This window comes from Panulirus ornatus, chromosome 9, assembly GCF_036320965.1.
Source record: "Panulirus ornatus isolate Po-2019 chromosome 9, ASM3632096v1, whole genome shotgun sequence".
Lineage (NCBI taxonomy): Eukaryota > Metazoa > Arthropoda > Malacostraca > Decapoda > Palinuridae > Panulirus > Panulirus ornatus.
This window is the reverse complement of record NC_092232.1, coordinates 21857142-21876870: the sequence shown is the minus strand read 5'-3', so window position 1 is coordinate 21876870 and position 19729 is coordinate 21857142. Positions and strand designations below refer to the sequence as shown.

At 48.2% G+C, this 19729-nt stretch overlaps 1 protein-coding gene across 11 annotated transcripts in view; it reads left to right on the top strand.

The window, feature by feature from the left end:
- LOC139750261 (carboxypeptidase D-like) overlaps positions 1-19729 on the top strand; it is a 273624-nt gene that overhangs the window by 137351 nt on the left and 116544 nt on the right. The gene's annotated exons all lie outside the window — the stretch shown is intronic.

The window sequence follows — 19729 nt, the reverse complement described above, 5'->3', positions numbered from 1 at the left end:
GGAGAGGACTTGCGGCAAACCCTTAACTTTGCATCTAAGAGTCCACAAGGGTTGGTTACGTACTGCTTACACTTGATGAATCAATGCTAGAAGTGATGGGAGGCCCTCAGCATACCCGCCAAGCCCGACAAAATTGTTTAATCCGTTTATTTCGTGTGTCACCCGGAGGTTCTTCTGTCATCTGGAGGATTTTCTGTCAGTCGGGAATTCAGTTGTCAGCCGGAGGATCCTCTATCAGCCTAGGGATCCTCTGAAAGTATACAAATCGTCCAGGAACTAATGTGGTTACGTTGGCTCAGCTTCCCTCCAGCACCCGGGAACGAGCCGTGTTCAGAACCTTCTCACCTGGTAACTTTAAATTCCAGCCGGGAGTCTCGTATAACTTATCTTATGATTTGTGGAACAATTTCACCAGTCGCTGGAAGATTTACGAGGTCGTGAAATGTCAACTTATTCTTCCTTGCATAGTAAGAAGATATAATGTATTCATTGAGGGAGGGTGTGTTCACAGTAAAGGAGCGGTGTTTGGCGTGTCTGGAGGGTCGCCAGGTAGAACAGGATCTGACCCCGTGGTCGCTCGTTGTTTTGATGGCTTCTTTTTGTGCAATATAATACCGGTCCGGCCGTAGTGATATTATGAGAGAGTACGAGACTGAAGAAAACACAAGAAATGATAACCCCCGGTAATACGATGTTGAAATAAGAAATAGATGTAAAGGAAAAATAAAGAATGCAGGAGTTTCCACTTCCTCCACTTTCGTGAGTGTGTTTGATCAAGCAAACATTTTTCCCCAGACCGTCACTATCAAAAAGCACCAGCAACAAGATTTCCACGACCCAGTACCCATTTGAACCACAGTTGCCGTCAGTCCGTGGAACTTGTGTGGTTGCCAGTCTCTCCCATTTTGCTCACACAACCACTTGAGGTCTACTGTCTCCTATGTCGTAGCAACAGTTAGTGTAAAGTTTTAATTTTAAGGTCTAACGTCTCCTATGTCGTAAGAACAGTTAGTGTTGTTTTAACTGTTAATATGATTATTGTGTGGACATTCGTAGACGAAGCATTTCAAGAGGGTGGGTGAAGGCACATACCTAGGGGTAGGTGGAGGCCAGTATGGAGCGTACAATGGGTACAGCACATCGACATGGTAGAGTGACAGGTGGGCTCGAGTGGGGCCCAGGGGCCTAAGACACAACTTTCCTACAGCTAACCTAACATTACAACATAATTTCACAGCCTCTAACCATGAACTCACATGAAAGAGTATCACTAACCACTAATCTCTAGAGTAACAGAGGCCTAGTGACCACAACGTGTCGACAACCTTCTACACTAACAGCAGCCTAGTCGCCACCAACGCGTCCTTTGCTGCACTAATAGTATAGCCTAGTCATAAATTCTGACGGATGCGCATCATCACATATCCCAGGGACGCCATTCTGTAGGCCATGATTACCATAATCGCTGTAATTGTCACGTTGTTTACCATGATAATAGGCCATGAGATAACGGGAAGGGGGAGGCGTCGGACCAGAGGCGGCCGGGAGCCCGGGCGGCCGTTGTCTGGCTGGGTGGTGGGTGTCGGGTCAGCGATTGGAGAATTCCCTGGAGGATGGCCTGGAGAGGATTCCTTGGATGAGTCGCTGAGAGGATTTACTGAAGGATTCACAGAGGGAATCTCTGGAGAAGAGCTGTTAGAACCTTCGCTGGGAGAGTTTATCGCTTTTTTTTACAAGTATTTGAAGTACAGTTCTTTAATTTGGGGTAAATGGTGATTATTGGTGGCATTACATCATTTGAATATCCAGATATCTCGTTTATGCATCAACTGTTGATATTAATATGGCTCTCATTATTACTGGCAATCAACATTGGGTGTAATTAGTATCCCCAACTCATTACCAGTTGTTGAGCTTAATGAGGAATTCTGTTTATTATACCAGCCGGGTACAGTTATGTTCTGAAATGACCGTGTAATTAGGAACACTCTCTTGAATGTAATCAAGATGTGCTTTCTTCTTTCAATTTTCTCGAGATGGAACCCACGCACTGAGATGATGATTATTGGAATTACCTTGCCACCCTCTTAATGTGATGTAGATTGAGAAACAGATCTGACGATTCCGTTATATGTTTCCTGAATTGAAATGTAATCGTCGAGAATTTGAATTCCCTCGAGTCCACCGAACTAGTCCTAAGATATTAATAAACGCAATTTGATAGAATCAAAATCTAATTTCGAAATTTTCATGTGAATCCATTAAACAACAGACCCCCCCCCCCCAAAAAAAAAAAAGAATAGTCGTCGTTCAATGAAAATTAATGAATCCATCATACATTGTCATGAGAGCGAAGACCAAAACTTTCATCATCTTTGAAATGAATTTCTCACGCGTAAAAATCACTGGTGAAGTGAGGTGTGTGAAAGACTGGGGCTGAGAGATCGTGACCAGACCCACAGCTGGTCTGATGGTGTTACCTTCAACCATCCCTAAGTTTAGGGACGTGTCATTCTCTTCATAACATTTCTGAGGATTATTCTAAGCACTGAAGATGCGTTGAAAAAAAACTGTGTCTTGAACAAGTGCCAAGTTATGCCGTGTCCCACGGAACATTTCATATGTTCGTGAAAGCTCAAAACTTGCAGTGCCTTGATGCATGGAACTTACACTGTTGTGCCGAGAAATATAACGATACGACAGGATGTCGACATATCTAGCTTTGCATCTAGTCGGTAAGACTTACCGTATGAAACTATGTAATGTATGTACTGAATACATATTGTAACATCTTATGTAATATCAACCCACTGGGGTCTGAGTAAGACCCTTTGTGACCCCCTGTAATCCTTCTGCGCTACCGCTCACAGGATGAGGATGGGGTGTACAATAGATTTGCTGGGGATACCGGCATGAATCAATAGATAGGTTCTCAGCTTTCGAAAGATTAAGCGATATAGTTGTGTGTAAAATGATGAAGTGTTACAGTAGTGTGCAGAAAAATAGAAAGATTGAGCAGGGTGTAAAGGATCAAGCGATACAGTAGGGTGTATGAATATCAAGCAGTACAGTAGGATGTAGATAGATCAAGCGATACAGTTAGGTGTATGAATATCAAGCGGTACAGTAGGCTGTAAAAAAAAAAAAAAGTACAGCAGGTTTGTGCATGATCAAGCGTTACTGTAAGGTGTAGAAAGATCAAACTATAAAGTAGGATGAAAAAAAAAGGGATACATTTGAGTGTAGAAAATCATGTGATACAGTAGAGTGTAACAAAGATCAAAAGATACAATAGGGTGTAGGAAGATCAAGTGATACAGTAGGGTGTAGAAAGAACAAATGATACAGTAGGGTCGAGAAGGATCAAGCTATATAGAAGGATAAAAAAAAAAGAAGATACATTTGAGTGTACAAAATCATGCGATACAGTAGAGTGAAATGAAGATCAAAAGATACAGTAAGGTGTAGAAAGATCAAGCGATACATAAGAGTGTAGGAAAACAAAGGGATACAGTAGGGTGTAGAAAGATCAAGCGATACCGAAGGGTGTAGAAAGACCAGAAGATACAGTAGGGTGTACGGAGTGATCACAGAGACATGGTATACGCACCGTAAAAAGATGTAATCATATGGGCAGGTGAGTGTAGTGAAATGTAGGTCAGTGTGTCAAACACTCGGGGAGAACTTTCTATATTATTACCTGTCACCCTCGTTGTCCTCGCCTGGTGCATAGAGGCTGGGGGTCGGGGAAGTGCTCTCGCTGTGTGTGTGTGTGTGTGTGTGTGTGTGTGTGTGTGTGTCTTCTCTGCGTCGCACGAGATGAAATCCAACCTGGCCCGTCCATTGTCTTCAGGTTTATAAATTATCATTTTACTCTTTATTCAGAATAGGTAGTCATCCACATTCTGCATAGAGAAGTCAGGATTTACCCACTGGACATGATACTAATGACTGTTTCTGGTGTCATCACCATCCAACACAGATACCATAGCATTCCTAGTGTCATCAGTCACGTAACACCATCCATGCTGGTAGACACCATCCATATAGATAGCCTAGTATTACTAGTGTCATCACCACTTCACATCTTCCTTACTAATAGCCTAACATTCCTGGTGTCAAGGGAAACAATAGAGATGACACGATATTATTCACAGTTTCTATATGTTTCCGGTTTTATAGAAAGTGTTACTTTAGCCTTTTAAGGTTGGTTTGTTCTGATTAACTTGGCTCCAGTCCTTAAATCTCATGTCAGTTTTAGGAGTAAAATAATGATGATGATAAATAGTATTGATAACTTTTGATGTAAATATTTACAAAAATTATAATTGTAATATTTTTGAGTCCGTTCACCGTTTCCCGTCGAGCTTCAGGAACAAACGACTGAGTCTTTAAGGTAAAATCCTCTCTTATCTCCCTCCTTTCTTGGTAATTTTGGAAAGTAACGATACGGGAAGAGAGTATTTACAGTTCCCCCCACCCAACCCACCCAACCCCCCATTCCCCCTGTTTAAGCGCCTTTCACAATACACAGGAAATACGTGGGCGGTATTATTTCTTTCCTATCCCCAGGGATGATAACGATAATAATAAGTGATAATAATAATAATAATAATAATAATAATAATTATAATAAATGATAATGATAACTCTCTCTCTCTCTCTCTCTCTCTCTCTCTCTCTCTCTCTCTCTCTCTCTCTCTCTCTCTCTCTCTCCTTCAGGTAGGCAGCCACGACCAGGATGGTCTATTTATACCGTTACTCCCCGCCTAGGTATCGGGAGGGTTAGTGACGGCTGCTCGCCAGCGAGCCAGCGCTTCACTGTGGCTGTCAAATTTCACTCCTTTGGCCCAGGTTGTTGCTGGCATTCAGTCCACAGACGTGCAATCGCTCCATCTCGCACGTAACTCTTGACAAGACGTAACTCCCACGACTCGTTCTTCGTAACTCCAGACTGTCCTTGCCTTGTCTTTAGCCAAAAATGTCGCCGTGCTTGCTCTCCCGCACATACCTCAGGCAATTATTTTGTGCAAATAAGAAAACCGCAGCTCAACCAGAGTTCCCCAGTGGTGAAAACTGGCTTACAGATCTCAAGTCTAGTTTACCGCCGTACTAACGCCATACGCCAGCCACTAGATTCATCACCCCAGTCGTTAATACCATAGGACAAACGGCGGGAATAGACGTGAGTGACGATGGAAAGAATGAAGGGTGGTTGTGGCTGACGACGAAGACCGCGTTGTAGTACGGGGCCTGGGTGAGACGAGGAGGTTAGAGGAGGACACAAGGTACATCATATGGTTGCAAACCTTCCAGCACCACGCTACGATCCCTGGGTATGAAGGTACGATCCTTGGGTACAACGGTGCGACGCATGGGTATGGTGACCTGGTTTTTGACTTGATCCTTAATGGTTATGGGTCAGAGGTCAGGTTATCATACTCGAAGATTAGTACTGTCGTGATCAGGGATTGTACCACAGTGTTCAAGTGTTGTACTATAGTGATTAAGGATGGTACCGTCGTGATCGAGAATTGTACCGTCGTTATCATGGGTTTTACCATAGTGATCAAGGATTGTACCATCCTGATCAAGGATTGTACCACAGTGCTGAAAGGATGTACCATCATCATCAAGAACTGTACCACAGTGTTCAAGTGTTGTACCATCCTGATAATGGATTGTACCACACTGGTCAAGGGTTGTACTATCGTGATCATGGATTGTACCACAGTGGTCAAGGGTTGTTCCATCGTTACAAAGTATCTTACCACAGTGCTCAGGAGGTGTACCATCCTGATCAAGGATTGTGCCGCAATGCTCAAGGGTTGTACCATCATGATCAAGGATTGTACCATCGGCCACAAGAAGTTAAAACTAGAGGTTCATTCTCCAGCGCTGGCCAGACAGACGCCAAATCTATCTGATTAATGACCGTGGGTTCAAGGATCTGTTACTCTCCTTTTTCTTCAGTTTCCCCAACTTTCTCTTCGTCAACATACTTTCCCAAGTCCCTCCAAGAAACCCCTGGCGAAATTACTCAAACTCCTAAAATCCCAGCTCCCTCAGTCAGCCATTAGGAAAGATATTCATAGCTTAATCTTTGGCCACTTATTTTTGATGTTGAAGGTTCTGGTCACGGGGGAGAAGTTTTGATAGAGGTCAGGTCCGTAAATGATATATGAATAGGTCCAAGAAGATTGAGAATGAAGGAGAAAAGAGGCAAAAATAAGCATAAGAGTTTTAGAAGTGTAAAGTTTGCCCTTTCAAAAAGGGCAGGACTTTGGTGTTTAGGAAGATATGAGGCGGTAAAAGTTCTAAAGCTTGGCCGTGTACGGAAAGAAGATAAGATTTCTCAACCTGAGACGATTATTATAACAACAGACATCACTTGGACCTGGAACACTACATAACTTGCCTTTGTGTAGTATACAATTACGCTCAGTTTTCTCTTTCTGAATACTACAGTATAATGTTTTTTTTTATAGACATTTCCTCACAGTGAAATAAAGAATGTTGCACCATGAACACATACACTATCCTCTTCGCAGCAGTACACCACAACACCAAGCAGAGCTCTGCGTCATATTCCACCCTACTGGAAACATTGCCCCGCCCCACACAATACACGATACAGTCAAATGCTGTACAACAGCAGCCGCAATTCAAGAACTCCCCAGAGCCCACAGCGCCCAGCACCACACAACACCCGACACTATTACCCAACACTCCCCACACAACACTCTTCCCCACACAACACTCTTCCCCACACAACACTCCTCTCCACACAACACTCTTCCCCATACAGCACTCTTCCCCACACAACACTCTTCCTCACACAACACTCTTATTCACACAACACTCCACCTCACACAACAGTCCACCCTACGCATCAGTTCGACCCACACAACACTCCACCCCACACATCAGTCCGCCCCACACTCCACTCCACCCCACACATCAGTCCACTCGACACAAAACACCAACCCTTCAACATCCATGACACATATCACCCAGCACTACAGTACAGCCCACCCCACAAAGAGTACCATACACCACCCGTTATCCTACAACCTCACTGAGTCTCACTCCGACGCCATACTACGACGGACTGCATCACACAGCCTCAGTACCGCATAACACCCCATGCCACACAATCCCCGTATTGGACAGCCCCCGTGCCACACAACCCCCGTGCCACACAACCCCCGCCCCGCACAACTGTGCCGCCAATATCTGGTACCAGATAACGTTATACCACACATTTCCCTTACTACACAACGCCCGTACTGCATTGCACATCACTCCATGCCTGACAACCCCCTATACCACACAACCCTCTCCTGCGCAACCCCTTTTCCCGCACAACACACCTACCACAGAACCTCCGTACCACACAACTCTCTGTACCACACAACACCACGCCACACAAGGTGCACTGGGGACAAGACTGTATTAACTGGAGGTTATTATAAGGTACTGCACATAAATCTCAACTCGCCTTACGTTCTAGTCCCCCCCCCCCCCCACTAGCGTGTTATACGTCCTTGGAGGGAAAAAATGTGAGCCATTTACGTAGATGTCCTGAGTGTGTGGAATGTAGGTGAGGCGTCTATCTTGCTAAGGGGCGCGCGGGTCGCGTGGCTGGGGACCTGCTCCTGGGTCGGATATTCTCTCTCTCTCTCTCTCTCTCTCTCTCTCTCTCTCTCTCTCTCTCTCTCTCTCTCTCTCTCTCTCTCTCTCTCTCTCTCTTTAGGGGATTGTAGGTGACTGTCCTTCGTGCTTTTGTGTGTGTGTGTGTGTGTAATAACCTGTTGGTAATCACCAACTTGTACTGTACGGGGAGGGAGTTCTACACTGGTAGGGTCCCATCTCTCGAAATAATTCTATGGTATCTTTTAAAGCTCATGTGTGCTGTCTACCTCCTCACTTCCATTACTCGGCTCATTCCAGTCATCTGCTATTCTTATTTTTTAAAAGTTCTTCTTTACAGCTTTTCTAACAGGTTTTTGCGTAATGTTATGGTTGTTCTGTCATTGCATCTTTTGAAGGTCTTTTCGCTACTAACGTCGTCAGATTGGTTTAAAAACTTAGAGGCTGTGATCATGTCAGCTCTTACTCTTCTTTTTTTTTCTGTGTTGGACAGATTCTTTTTATTTAAAACCCCTCATTGTAACTCGGCTCCTTTAACTCTGATATCGTCCTTGCTGTCCACCTTTTGATCTTTTCTGTTGGATCTTTGTGCTTTTTTTAAGTACGGAGACCAGGCATGGAAGGCATATTCGAGATTTGGCTCAATGTAAAGTGTAACAGTTTGCCGAATATTTTTCCTTACCCAAGTATTGGAATGCGATTCTAAAATTGATCAACAAACGCTTTGTCACCTTTATAGTTTCACTGAACTATGGCTTTGGCAACAGGTTTGCTACAAAGTCCTTCTCGCACACAGGTTCCTACAGGTTACATCCTGCAACATGATAGCCGTATTGAGGCTTTCATTCATTTTCATTATTTTTCATTCACTGGTATTACTGGGTCACGCCAACCATACATCAGTCCAATTTTGGAGTTTGTCTAGGTCTCCTTGTGAGTTATCTTCTTATATTTTCTATGTTGGACGCTCCAGTCACGGCCCAAAGTTCCACATCAAGGCCAGGCCTTAATTGAAATATTAGAGATTGATACAATCCTCTTCACTTTTACGTCCCTTATGACATTAGAATTATCCGCAAACTATTCATGTGTGAGGTCATGACATGTCATTTACACACGATAAGAAAAATGATAAGAGACCAGAGGTGCCAGGAGTGAGCCCTGCAGCACACCGGGTTTTTCTGACATTACTTACACTAAAGTAATTTTCTATCCATCGAAGGAGTCTCCTCGTTTCTCCTGTCTGAAAATCCAGCTTCTTTACCAGTCTGGTGATGTGATAGGATGTTTCCTGGTAATCTAAGTACACAAATCTCCGCCTGACCTCTTTTGTCTAACATGGAGCTCATTATCTTAAGTTTTTTGGAGTTTGTTTCATATGACTTTCCTCCGAATCCGTGTTTTCTGTCGTTTAGATAGTTTTCCCTTTTGCAAGTGGTCATCCGTTTGCTCTCTCACAATATTTTTCCAGTATCTTACAGACCAAACGTGTCACTGAGACTGGTTTGTTGTGTAGTGCAACTTCCTGGTATCCTTTGCTCAGGGTAGGTTTGACGTTTACCCTTTTCCATACCCTTAGCACCACCGTCCTTCAGCGGTTTTAGTAAACAGTACTTGATGTGACTTGCCAAGCACACCTCTACGTCACATCTGCGGCAACCTCATCAGGACCATAAGCCTTGTGTATCTCAAAACCCTTCAGTGCTCTTTCTGTCTTTAAGTAACATCCTAATAACTTCAACTGCCTAATTCCTCGTCCGTCCCATTGTAGCTCAGACGTCTTGGTGCAGGTGCCATTCAGTTGCTCTCCAGAGAAGTAGATCCTTGTGCTACTGTAGGTACGGCGACCAAATCATAAAAGACATTTCAGTTTTGGTCTGTTATGTTGGGGATAGCATACCGAACATTTCCTTATCCATCGATACAAAAAGTACGCAAGTAGCGAGTGTACGTAAGATGCAGGTAAAACCATAAGAAAATGGAAAATTCGAAGTGTCAAACACTTTCGTATGATTACCATATACCCAAAGCCTAAGTGCAGTTCTGATAATGAGCTCTGGCGACAAGCCAGGTATGACCCACGGGTCTCTTTCACACATTAATTCCCGTATCTCCAACTGGGTAACAGCTGCACCGGACCTTTCTTTGTGTCACATTCTCATTACCTTGTACTTTTTCGATTGAATTTCGTCGACCATTAACTTATCAGACCAACTTTGGAGTTCGTCCGGGACCTCCTGTATGCTGGAACAAATGATCGTCACTCTTTTATCTCTCTAATAACCTTGGCAGTATCGTCAACCATGGCCAGGTAGAGCCCAATCCGTCAGACGGGTTATTTACATACACCAAGAATGGCAATGGACCCAACTCTCAGCCCTCCGGCACTCCAATAGTGACCCCAGCGCATTTCGAGAATGCTCCCCTAACCTGCGTCGTTTGCTTCCTCCCTGCAGGATTCTTACCCTTATTCCTGCCTGTGCATGTAACTACTTAATCAACCTCCGATGCGGCAGTGTTAAAAGCTTTCTGGCAGTCCAGCTTTTATAGTCTATCCATCCATCTTTCTGCCCTAAACCAGAAGTCACTCTGTCTAGCCTAGAAGATTTGTATTGCACCGCCTCCTTTTCCTGATCCATATTGACTTCCAGGTAGGTGATACTTATGTATTTGCTGTCTGATTTCCAGTGTTTAATCAACCACACGTGACGGAGATTGACCTGTAATTCAACGTGTTCATGTATTTACCTGTTTATTTGAACAATACGAAGGGAGAGTTCCTCACGTGTGTGTGTGTGTGTGTGTGTGTGTGTGTGTGTGTGTGTGAGCGCGCGGTAGGGTTGACTGATGTGCATATATTCAATTGTTATGCTGTATGTAAAGACATTTCCATACCTGTGGGAGAGCGTGAGTTTGCATATGATGAAGCAGTGGCGAATGTGAGCAACCAGGAGCTGGGGTGTCTACCTGCGTCTGAGGACAGACAGAGGGAGTGGAAGGCGTTGGAATAGAGAGAGAGAGAGAGAGAGAGAGAGAGAGAGAGAGAGAGAGAGAGAGAGAGAGAGAGAGAGAACGAAACTGACGAATAACATAATGGGTCACCAGCGAAATGAGTTTGCGTGTGACGTTCACCGATGTGTTGGTGTTGACATGTGTGGCTCATCTCTACCATCAGTGTAAGATCATCATCACAGTGATGATGATCATCATGATCGTCATCATCATCACAATGATGATGATCATCATGATCGTCATCATCATCACCACAGCAATCATCGTAACAATCATTCGATGCCACCCTAACCAATAACCATAACCCACCGGAACTAGTTGTAAACTGTTGGCCCACACAGGTCCTCTCCGGACTCACCAACGAGTCACCAAGGAAGACACAGAGACCCAGAGGTGACCAGCTACGGCACGTGGTGTTGGTGGCGCCTGGTAACCTCGCTCCGCACCTCCGCTGGTGTCCGCCAGCCGCCAGGAGGGCTAACTGGCAACTGATTATTGTAAACAACTGGGAAGCTGATTCAAGTGTCATTTAGAAGACTGTTTATGTTGGTCAGTGGTAAGGCATCACTCAGGGAGAGGAGATGTGACTCCAGGTGCACCTCCGGATGTGTGGGTGTGGGTGTGCCTGTAGGACGGGTCTATTAGCAGTTCTCACTTGCTGCAGTTACACACACCGAACACGTGTAACAATCATGACTCCAGAACTAGATATTACAAAGCAGATCCTCTGTTCTTCTTCTCTTTGGTTCGTTCCGTTTTCTTCTTGATAACGTTATTACCTGGCAATCACCTCCCATGGGCTACTCTGTCTGAACGTAAGGCAATCAGCTCCCCAGGGGAGTCCCCTCTGAAGGTACAGCAATCACCTCCTCAGGGAAGCTTCCTCTAAAAGTACGCCACGCCAATCACCTCCCAGGGGGAGTTCCTTCTGAAAGTACGGCAATCACCTCCCATGGGCTACTCTGTCTGAACGTAAGGCAATCAGCTCCCCAGGGGTACTCTGAAGGTACGGCAATCAGCTCCCCAGGGGTACTCTGAAGGTACGGCAATCAGCTCCCCAGGGGAGTCCCCTCTGAAGGTACAGCAATCACCTCCTCAGGGAAGCTTCCTCTAAAAGTACGCCACGCCAATCACCTCCCAGGGGGAGTTCCTTCTGAAAGTACGGCAATCACCTCCCATGGGCTACTCTGTCTGAACGTAAGGCAATCAGCTCCCCAGGGGTACTCTGAAGGTACGGCAATCAGCTCCCCAGGGGAGTCCCCTCTGAAGGTACAGCAATCACCTCCTCAGGGAAGCTTCCTCTAAAAGTACGCCACGCCAATCACCTCCCAGGGGGAGTTCCTTCTGAAAGTACGGCAATCACCTCCCATGGGCTACTCTGTCTGAACGTAAGGCAATCAGCTCCCCAGGGGTACTCTGAAGGTACGGCAATCAGCTCCCCAGGGGTACTCTGAAGGTACGGCAATCAGCTCCCCAGGGGAGTCCCCTCTGAAGGTACAGCAATCACCTCCTCAGGGAAGCTTCCTCTAAAAGTACGCCACGCCAATCACCTCCCAGGGGGAGTTCCTTCTGAAAGTACGGCAATCACCTCCCATGGGCTACTCTGTCTGAACGTAAGGCAATCAGCTCCCCAGGGGAGTCCCCTCTGAAGGTACAGCAATCACCTCCTCAGGGAAGCTTCCTCTAAAAGTACGCCACGCCAATCACCTCCCAGGGGGAGTTCCTTCTGAAAGTACGGCAATCACCTCCCATGGGCTACTCTGTCTGAACGTAAGGCAATCAGCTCCCCAGGGGTACTCTGAAGGTACGGCAATCAGCTCCCCAGGGGAGTCCCCTCTGAAGGTACAGCAATCACCTCCTCAGGGAAGCTTCCTCTAAAAGTACGCCACGCCAATCACCTCCCAGGGGGAGTTCCTTCTGAAAGTACGGCAATCACCTCCCATGGGCTACTCTGTCTGAACGTAAGGCAATCAGCTCCCCAGGGGGAGTTCCTTCTGAAAGTACGGCAATCACCTCCCATGGGCTACTCTGTCTGAACGTAAGGCAATCAGCTCCCCAGGGGTACTCTGAAGGTACGGCAATCAGCTCCCCAGGGGTACTCTGAAGGTACGGCAATCAGCTCCCCAGGGGTACTCTGAAGGTACGGCAATCAGCTCCCCAGGGGAGTCCCCTCTGAAGGTACAGCAATCACCTCCTCAGGGAAGCTTCCTCTAAAAGTACGCCACGCCAATCACCTCCCAGGGGGAGTTCCTTCTGAAAGTACGGCAATCACCTCCCATGGGCTACTCTGTCTGAACGTAAGGCAATCAGCTCCCCAGGGGGAGTTCCTTCTGAAAGTACGGCAATCACCTCCCATGGGCTACTCTGTCTGAACGTAAGGCAATCAGCTCCCCAGGGGAGTCCCCTCTGAAGGTACAGCAATCACCTCCTCAGGGAAGCTTCCTCTAAAAGTACGCCACGCCAATCACCTCCCAGGGGGAGTTCCTTCTGAAAGTACGGCAATCACCTCCCATGGGCTACTCTGTCTGAACGTAAGGCAATCAGCTCCCCAGGGGGAGTTCCTTCTGAAAGTACGGCAATCACCTCCCATGGGCTACTCTGTCTGAACGTAAGGCAATCAGCTCCCCAGGGGTACTCTGAAGGTACGGCAATCAGCTCCCCAGGGGTACTCTGAAGGTACGGCAATCAGCTCCCCAGGGGGAGTTCCTTCTGAAAGTACGGCAATCACCTCCCATGGGCTACTCTGTCTGAACGTAAGGCAATCAGCTCCCCAGGGGGAGTTCCTTCTGAAAGTACGGCAATCACCTCCCATGGGCTACTCTGTCTGAACGTAAGGCAATCAGCTCCCCAGGGGTACTCTGAAGGTACGGCAATCAGCTCCCCAGGGGTACTCTGAAGGTACGGCAATCAGCTCCCCAGGGGTACTCTGAAGGTACGGCAATCAGCTCCCCAGGGGTACTCTGAAGGTACGGCAATCAGCTCCCCAGGGGTACTCTGAAGGTACGGCAATCAGCTCCCCAGGGGAGTCCCCTCTGAAGGTACAGCAATCACCTCCTCAGGGAAGCTTCCTCTAAAAGTACGCCACGCCAATCACCTCCCAGGGGGAGTTCCTTCTGAAAGTACGGCAATCACCTCCCATGGGCTACTCTGTCTGAACGTAAGGCAATCAGCTCCCCAGGGGAGTCCCCTCTGAAGGTACAGCAATCACCTCCTCAGGGAAGCTTCCTCTAAAAGTACGCCACGCCAATCACCTCCCAGGGGGAGTTCCTTCTGAAAGTACGGCAATCACCTCCCATGGGCTACTCTGTCTGAACGTAAGGCAATCAGCTCCCCAGGGGTACTCTGAAGGTACGGCAATCAGCTCCCCAGGGGTACTCTGAAGGTACGGCAATCAGCTCCCCAGGGGTACTCTGAAGGTACGGCAATCAGCTCCCCAGGGGTACTCTGAAGGTACGGCAATCAGCTCCCCAGGGGTACTCTGAAGGTACGGCAATCAGCTCCCCAGGGGTACTCTGAAGGTACGGCAATCAGCTCCCCAGGGGAGTCCCCTCTGAAGGTACAGCAATCACCTCCTCAGGGAAGCTTCCTCTAAAAGTACGCCACGCCAATCACCTCCCAGGGGGAGTTCCTTCTGAAAGTACGGCAATCACCTCCCATGGGCTACTCTGTCTGAACGTAAGGCAATCAGCTCCCCAGGGGGAGTTCCTTCTGAAAGTACGGCAATCACCTCCCATGGGCTACTCTGTCTGAACGTAAGGCAATCAGCTCCCCAGGGGTACTCTGAAGGTACGGCAATCAGCTCCCCAGGGGAGTCCCCTCTGAAGGTACAGCAATCACCTCCTCAGGGAAGCTTCCTCTAAAAGTACGCCACGCCAATCACCTCCCAGGGGGAGTTCCTTCTGAAAGTACGGCAATCACCTCCCATGGGCTACTCTGTCTGAACGTAAGGCAATCAGCTCCCCAGGGGTACTCTGAAGGTACGGCAATCAGCTCCCCAGGGGAGTCCCCTCTGAAGGTACAGCAATCACCTCCTCAGGGAAGCTTCCTCTAAAAGTACGCCACGCCAATCACCTCCCAGGGGGAGTTCCTTCTGAAAGTACGGCAATCACCTCCCATGGGCTACTCTGTCTGAACGTAAGGCAATCAGCTCCCCAGGGGTACTCTGAAGGTACGGCAATCAGCTCCCCAGGGGAGTCCCCTCTGAAGGTACAGCAATCACCTCCTCAGGGAAGCTTCCTCTAAAAGTACGCCACGCCAATCACCTCCCAGGGGGAGTTCCTTCTGAAAGTACGGCAATCACCTCCCATGGGCTACTCTGTCTGAACGTAAGGCAATCAGCTCCCCAGGGGTACTCTGAAGGTACGGCAATCAGCTCCCCAGGGGAGTCCCCTCTGAAGGTACAGCAATCACCTCCTCAGGGAAGCTTCCTCTAAAAGTACGCCACGCCAATCACCTCCCAGGGGGAGTTCCTTCTGAAAGTACGGCAATCACCTCCCATGGGCTACTCTGTCTGAACGTAAGGCAATCAGCTCCCCAGGGGTACTCTGAAGGTACGGCAATCAGCTCCCCAGGGGGAGTTCCTTCTGAAAGTACGGCAATCACCTCCCATGGGCTACTCTGTCTGAACGTAAGGCAATCAGCTCCCCAGGGGTACTCTGAAGGTACGGCAATCAGCTCCCCAGGGGTACTCTGAAGGTACGGCAATCAGCTCCCCAGGGGAGTCCCCTCTGAAGGTACAGCAATCACCTCCTCAGGGAAGCTTCCTCTAAAAGTACGCCACGCCAATCACCTCCCAGGGGGAGTTCCTTCTGAAAGTACGGCAATCACCTCCCATGGGCTACTCTGTCTGAACGTAAGGCAATCAGCTCCCCAGGGGAGTCCCCTCTGAAGGTACAGCAATCACCTCCTCAGGGAAGCTTCCTCTAAAAGTACGCCACGCCAATCACCTCCCAGGGGGAGTTCCTTCTGAAAGTACGGCAATCACCTCCCATGGGCTACTCTGTCTGAACGTAAGGCAATCAGCTCCCCAGGGGGAGTTCCTTCTGAAAGTACGGCAATCACCTCCCATGGGCTACTCTGTCTGAACGTAAGGCAATCAGCTCCCCAGGGGAGTCCCCTCTGAAGGTACAGCAATCACCTCCTCAGGGAAGCTTCCTCTAAAAGTACGCCACGCCAATCACCTCCCAGGGGGAGTTCCTTCTGAAAGTACGGCAATCACCTCCCATGGGCTACTCTGTCTGAACGTAAGGCAATCAGCTCCCCAGGGGAGTCCCCTCTGAAGGTACAGCAATCACCTCCTCAGGGAAGCTTCCTCTAAAAGTACGCCACGCCAATCACCTCCCAGGGGGAGTTCCTTCTGAAAGTACGGCAATCACCTCCCATGGGCTACTCTGTCTGAACGTAAGGCAATCAGCTCCCCAGGGGAGTCCCCTCTGAAGGTACAGCAATCACCTCCTCAGGGAAGCTTCCTCTAAAAGTACGCCACGCCAATCACCTCCCAGGGGGAGTTCCTTCTGAAAGTACGGCAATCACCTCCCATGGGCTACTCTGTCTGAACGTAAGGCAATCAGCTCCCCAGGGGTACTCTGAAGGTACGGCAATCAGCTCCCCAGGGGAGTCCCCTCTGAAGGTACAGCAATCACCTCCTCAGGGAAGCTTCCTCTAAAAGTACGCCACGCCAATCACCTCCCAGGGGGAGTTCCTTCTGAAAGTACGGCAATCACCTCCCATGGGCTACTCTGTCTGAACGTAAGGCAATCAGCTCCCCAGGGGTACTCTGAAGGTACGGCAATCAGCTCCCCAGGGGTACTCTGAAGGTACGGCAATCAGCTCCCCAGGGGTACTCTGAAGGTACGGCAATCAGCTCCCCAGGGGAGTCCCCTCTGAAGGTACAGCAATCACCTCCTCAGGGAAGCTTCCTCTAAAAGTACGCCACGCCAATCACCTCCCAGGGGGAGTTCCTTCTGAAAGTACGGCAATCACCTCCCATGGGCTACTCTGTCTGAACGTAAGGCAATCAGCTCCCCAGGGGAGTCCCCTCTGAAGGTACAGCAATCACCTCCTCAGGGAAGCTTCCTCTAAAAGTACGCCACGCCAATCACCTCCCAGGGGGAGTTCCTTCTGAAAGTACGGCAATCACCTCCCATGGGCTACTCTGTCTGAACGTAAGGCAATCAGCTCCCCAGGGGAGTCCCCTCTGAAGGTACAGCAATCACCTCCTCGGGGAAGCTTCCTCTAAAATTTCCCCACGCCAATCACCTCCCAGGGGGATTTTCCTTCTGAAAGTACGGCAATCACCTCCCATGGGCTACCTGTCTGAACGTAAGGCAATCAGCTCCCCAGGGGTACTCTGAAGGTACGGCAATCAGCTCCCCAGGGGAGTCCCCTCTGAAGGTACAGCAATCACCTCCTGAGGGAAGAGAAAAGAAAAGTTTTATCAGGTTTGCATAATTTCCATCTTCACCAGTTTTCTTACGTCTCCTGAACTTTTGACAAAAATGTTTGACTCTTTTTCGTCAGAAGTTAATGTAAATCTGGCGACTCTGGGGACGGCCAAACGGAAGGGGGGTGGGGATCTTCTGATGGATCAGATGCTCTGGGGACGCTGGAGAGATCCTCTAGATGTACTGGGGAAGCGGAAGGTACAGCCGCGCCCCTCTGGTAGTACTGGGTAAGTCATTACCTTCGTGCAGGCACGAGGAGGAGGTACGGGAGAAGTAGCCGTGCCCCTCAGATGGTACTAGGGAAGTCACGACCCTCCTGTGGGCACTGGAAGGGTGCAGCAGTCCCATCCTCCCCGGTGATGCGGCCCTTGTGTACTCTCTCTAAATGTCGTAACGCTTTCCCCTGCTGCTGCTGCTGCTGCTGCTCCTCCTGCTGCCGGTGACTCTTCTGGCTCTGCTCCCATCAGCTGCTGTCCCGTACCTCTTCAGGCGGCTTTTGTGGGGGCCATAGTTCTTCCACCGTCTGGTTTTTCCTAGCTAAACCTCTTCCTCGTGCTTCTATTAACAGTTATTCCATTCTCTGAGCTACACTTTCTCCTTTTGCTGTCTTTCTACTGTTGCGCTTCTGTTGTTGCATCTTTCTTATCTCTCCTTATTATCTACACAGCTTTTTCCAGTGTTGATGTCCCTACCAATGTTTATATTCACCTTTGTGTCAAGCCTGTTCCTTGCTACTGTTTCTCCTGATCACGATGCTGTTGTCCGTCTCACCTTATCGCTCCTGTTTCTGTTTCTATTTTCTGTTGGTGTTCGTGCCTTCTGATGGTGATGCCCCTCCTAGTCCTCAGAGTAAGCCCGAGTTGCTGCTGCTGTCGAGTCTGCTTTTATTACTACTCCTGCTCCTACTCTGCTTTTTCTTATTGATGCTGCCTCCTCCCTCTCTTCCTGCTGCCGCTGTGGCTTCTTATACCTCCCGCAACTCCTCTTGCCAAGGGAGCGACGGCCTGGCGTCTCTGGGAGGGTCACTTGGAGGCTGTCGTGCCTTCCGCCACTTACCCGTTCCACTCGTCCTAGGCCCCTGGTACTGTGACACACAGGGGCCACACCGTAGTAGGGTCATGTCCCCTGAAGACGTCAGGGCATGTCGACCACCAGCCTCATCGCCCACCATGAGAGGCTCCGTCCACAAGCTTCTAAATAGTTTCCAGTTAACCTTTCCAGGGATTTTTGATGTTCCTGTACGAATGATTTTCATCTTTGTTTGCATTCACGTGTATGATGTGAATGTTATTGACGCAAGGGACTTTGATAATTTAGAACGTGTGGTGTGTTTGGCGATGACGATCATTGGAAAATTGATTTGCTGATCGGTATTGAGATTACCTTTTTCATTTCAGGATGTCGAATATATTTTAGGATAGGCTGCGCTGTTTTTACGTTCTTAAGTGTATGTAAGGTTTCATAAGTTTTGCGATTCTTTCCAACTGAATGGCAGGGAGAGAGAGAGAGGGGGGGATAAAGAAAGTGAAAGGAAGACGGAATGAAATAAAGAGAGGAAAGAAGACGAGAAATAAAGAGGGAAGGAAGTACAAACTGCAAGTGATATATTCATATGCAGAGGGAGATAGGTTGGAGAGAATGAAAGCGATGATTCAGTACACTGGCAAAATAATCAGAGAGACGTAACCAAACCACGATTGGAAAGTTGCTGTAATGGCTTCTAAACCAGCTTTCCCGTGAAGCATATCGGGAAAGTGATTCCTAGATAAAGCTCCATAACCTTAACAGCGGGAGAAATAGATATGTGACGGTATCCGTCAACAGGTCATTAACTCGACAAAGGAGGGAAAACATTGCCAAGGGAAAGCGGGCCACATGACTGAACCGAGCGAAGGGAGCGACCACAACTTTCTGGCAGATTCCAACCCCGGGAATCGAATGCTGAAGTTTGTGCCAAGTAAACACCGGCTTAATAGACAGTCATCTTCGCTTCAGTGAGCAAAATTTTTCGGCCATTAAACCAGGCTATTAAGTTTGAACGGAATGATGAGAAGCCTGGAGGCGGAGGAGGAAGAGATGGATTTTCTGGCTGCCGTGAGTTACGATATTGAATGTTCCAATGGTGGCTACGGCCAAGTGGATCTGAGGGACTTGTAGAGATTTGTTTTAGTCCCCTCAGTGAGATACACGACCCTGGTGACAAACACCGGGGGTACAAGACGTCTCTGCGTCTGTCTCTTTTCGTTTACCACCTGGTCTCTCTCTATCTCTCTTGACTTGCTTTCAGTCCGTCTGTATGTTAATTGATTTACTTTCACCACTCTCTCGTTCTTTTACCTAGTCCACATTCCTCACTGTCTCGCTGCTGCAGCTTGCAGTGTACTAGGCAACGACTTTCTCTCCCTCTGAACACCTCCTGCTTGCCTGCTGCCTCTGTCCGATCACTCTGCAGACCACTTCCAGTACACAACCCCTCATTCTGCAAACCGTCCAAAGTACACATCTCTCATTCTCACACGTGCCACAGTCTGCAAGCTACTCATGCTACAGAATTCTCGCTTGACAATATATTTTTCTACAAACTTCTAGAACAGTAGATGCCTGTCTACAGATCTCTATCG